The following is a 4294-nucleotide window of genomic DNA, read 5'->3' on the forward strand; positions in this document are numbered from 1 at the left end:
CTTGGTATGACGACATTACACTACGGTGGCTGCGAAAGGATAAAAATGCATTTCCGCGTTTCAGCTGCACCAGAGCGCCCATTCTCCAACAAAACCGAAGCCTGAGTGATTTTATGTCGTTTATGTGAAAATAACTGCAAATATTAAATGGTGATATTTTTGATAGTTTCCATCTAGAGGGTTACATTTATTAAATGTGACTTTGACTCTGAATATCAGTGTTATGGATTCAAACTGATCAGAATCAGCTTTACTGGGCAGGTGTGTTTACACGTATGACTTACTTACTACTTACTTATATAAAATAACAACACAGACATCTCAGAAATATGTAAACAGAATACAACCAGTGCAAAGTAGTGAAGAGTGCTGGGATGAATGGTTAATATATATATAGTAGCTGTTTATGTACAGTATATACATCCTGTTCAGATATACAGTAGAGAGAAATGTATTGCACATTTTACATTTTAAACTCAATACTATATGTAATTAATAAGTGCAGAGGGTATTATAGTATTTCAGGGTTTTTTGCAGAGTGCCTGAGTTTACTGTCATCTTACATAAAAAGAATTCAAGTCAGTTATAAAGTATTATTGTGTATTATTCAGATATATTGATATGAATATTATGTGATATTATGTAAGGCATGAAATGATAATGTAAGTGAACAAGTCATCTGGATTATTGTGTTTGTTTGTTGTTTTGTAATATAATGCATCTGCTGCTACCCTTATGTAATATTATTTTATATATAGTTATAATCACTATCAAACTTCTTGTATATTTTTATGCTCACTGAATTGGAATCAGTTAAATAAGACACTTAATGAAATTTAATTTATTATATGGTGTTACACAATTTTGGGAAAATACAGCTATGTTGGAGAAGCACCATTATTTCACATTATTTTTTAAAATAAAGATTTGTCATTCTGGAATAATGAATATGAAATTTTAATTTCAGTGTATTTCCTTTTAACCTCTTACAGTAAAATGCAGCCATCGTTCACCAGCATTTAAAAAAAAAAGAGAGAGACCTGAAAGTTTTGTCATATTAAAGATTTAATTTGTAATATTTTTTTAACACAGTAAAAATACATGTAAAAATACAATCATGATGTATTATCACCAGCACTGGACCTATTTGTAACAGAAAGCCCAGCATTATGAAATCTGCATGTGAAATTCATTTTTTTTAGGTGTTTTTACCAACAAATAATAGAACTTGACTGTAAATCCATTCATAAGAAAACAGCTATTAACTGTAATTTTGTAGACAACAATATTCTTTAAAAATGTGAAATACATGTAAAATTATGTGACTCAAATGTACCCTTTTTTCCTCTATTTTTCACACTGTAGTGGAACAACTGGACCGAATATTCCTCCTCAGACCTCGAGGCTCATGTTAAACTGTGCTGGCGTTCATGATATCAGTAGCTGAGATGGTTGTTGGAGGATACAACCAGCACAGCAGCACATTAGTCTTGATCATCTCCACCTTTTTCAGTCTCACTTGCTTTGCTCATGCAGCTACTGGCTCATACCACCCTGAAACCAAACCTCAGTGGCTTACTATGACTGATATAACTTCCGATATACAGTAAGACCTTGAACGTATTTTGGTTTGCTGATTCACACAGTCAGTCGCTGCCTGGTTGCAGTTTCCTGGAAAAACTAGTCGGTATGAAGCGCGGTCAAAAAAAACACCACAGTCATTTGAACTTTGCACCAAACAAACAGACTTAATATTAAAAAATCACACCACAAGAAAACAGAGCTCACAAATCTCAAAACTCAGCCACTGGATCTTTCAACAAGAAGAAAAAACAAAAAAACAACACATCACCTCCTCAACCTTCTCTCTGCTGAACTGTACACCAGCTACCTCTACTGTTCTGTATGCATTTCCCATGCAGTCTATATGGGAAAAGGAAGATATGCAATTACACCCTCTCCCAGCACCACATGCACTGTATAGAAATGTGTCAGACATGTGCGGTTTCCTCATTGTCTGAGGTCTCTTGTCTTAATTGGCTGGTGTTGTGTCTGGCCTGGCTGCTTCCTTAACAGCTGAACTTTCCCAGGGAGCAGCTGCAGAATCCCATACCTCCCCTCATTACAAAGTGGCGATATGTACTATAAGTGATTATACTACACGCTGGGTTGGGTTACAATATGTTTGCAGGGCACACTCACAGCTCAACTCACAGTCCCTGAGACCTCTTGTTTCTGTAACATCTGCTCCTGATCTTTTTTTTTTTTTTTTCTTCTCCACCTCTTGCATCTGGTTGCATTTGCAGCACAAAATACAGACTATCATTCCATATTCATTATTGTTTCCCGAGGCGCTGAGGCCGAGCTCTTTGGTGCGTCAGATTTAGAGAGCTGAGCTGGTATGTTCTCTCACGCCTGGGTGATGGGAGATCTGAACGAAGGAGTAGAGAGAGTGACCGGTGGGAGATGGAGTTTATATGTTTGCTGGTGTATGTACGTGCATGCATGTGTGTGTGCATGTGTGTGTGTATGTGTGTGTGTAAGCCTTCAGCTCCTGTTTCCTGGCCACCCAGTAGAGGTTGGTTTCTGCCTCCTCCTCTTTTCTTCTGCGTTTAAGAGAAATTCCTTTCTTTGAATCAAGGCGAGCAGGACTCTCTCTCTCTCTCTCTCTCTCTCTCTCTCTCTCTCTCTCTCTCTCTCTCTCTCTCTCTCTCTCTCTCTCCCTATGGTTCTTTGAGTCACATGGTCAGATATGTGAATAATACAGTGTGTAGCTCTGGAGATCAGTGAGGTCAGCATGGGAGATACTCCATTCTGTCAAATGAAGAGTTCCTACTGTCACCAGTAATGAAAAAAAAAAAAATTAAGTGTAAAGTAATCAAAGGTGAACTTTTGAAGCATTCACCATCAAATATGTTCACAAATTGTATTTTTCCCATACATGAAGGAATTTATACTCCTTTAACCCCTTACATACTGTTCATATTCTGACTCATAATTCGCCTCTACACCAATTCACATTCATGGATTCCCCATCAGTCATTAATACATGTTTGATTCATCCTTCTGTTTGATTCATTCTATGGAAAATATACATTTACAATCACTATTTTATAAAGAATATGATGAATACAACATGTTTGAATGCTGATTTTTAATTTTTAATTTTATTTGAAATAGACACTTAGGGTCACATTAGGACAGGTTTGACTAAAAGAAATGTGGATATGGTGTTTTTACAGCTCTCAAATGTAGAAATGGGTCAAATTTGACTCTGAACAATAGGTAAAAGGTTAAAACAATGCATTGTGTACTGGAATTACATAACACAATTACTATGATGATGATTAATTTTAAAAAAAACTACATTTCAAACTACTGTTTACAATTGGTCACTATGCTGTGAACATTCATGTCTTTATAAAATCTTTCAAATGGCTCTGATTGAATTAAGTTTGTACAAAAATAGACTTTAAATGAAAATTGGGGCATTTTTCAGTATCTGTTGCCAGCAGATCTACGTCTTTTTAAAGCCTTCCACTGGGGGTGCCAAAGTCAGAAAATTACTTTATTGATCATTATTAATACAGCGACTTTGCTGACATTTTAAAAGTAAATTTTCCCTTTTTTCAAATTAAAAGAAGAAAGGTTTTGTTCCTGAAATCTGACCAAAAAGGTTAAAATTACAACATTTAATTAAAAAAAATAAGACACAGCTGAGTTCTAACATCCTACATGACAATTTCTAGCTCTACATCCTTTTTTTTTAGTAAATGTGGTGATTTCTTTCCCTCTTCATTTCACTGGGAAGTGTTAACACTGTCCATCACTCAGTTTGAAGCAGAGAAGAAGAAACAGAAACTCAGCAGTCGGATCTCAGGAGAGGAGTGAGAGGCCGTCCAGGTGATGAGTGAAGACTTTGTGCTTTCATCGCAAATCCAGGGTGATTCATTTTTCTTCCTCATCAGGTTCTCCTCACCTCTTTCTGCCACTCCCCCTCCTCCTCATCCACCCCTATTCCGTATCTTAAATTATACTCTCACCCCCTTCTTGCTAAATGTCACCACTGTCCTCTTCCTCCTACTTGGCCCTGCAGTCCTCTTAATCATTGTTGCGCTCACTCTCTTCCTCATACTCCTATCTCCTTTCTTCTCCTCATCCTTCTCCATCTTTTTCTCCACTCCATCTTCCTCTATCTGATTCACACACACACACACACACACACACACACACACACAGTCTCTGCAGCAGCCTTCCCAAGCTGCAGAGAGATGCTGGTAGGAGAGTCCAGCTG

Source organism: Scomber japonicus, chromosome 11 (assembly GCF_027409825.1).
Source record: "Scomber japonicus isolate fScoJap1 chromosome 11, fScoJap1.pri, whole genome shotgun sequence".
Classification (NCBI taxonomy): Eukaryota; Metazoa; Chordata; class Actinopteri; order Scombriformes; family Scombridae; genus Scomber; species Scomber japonicus.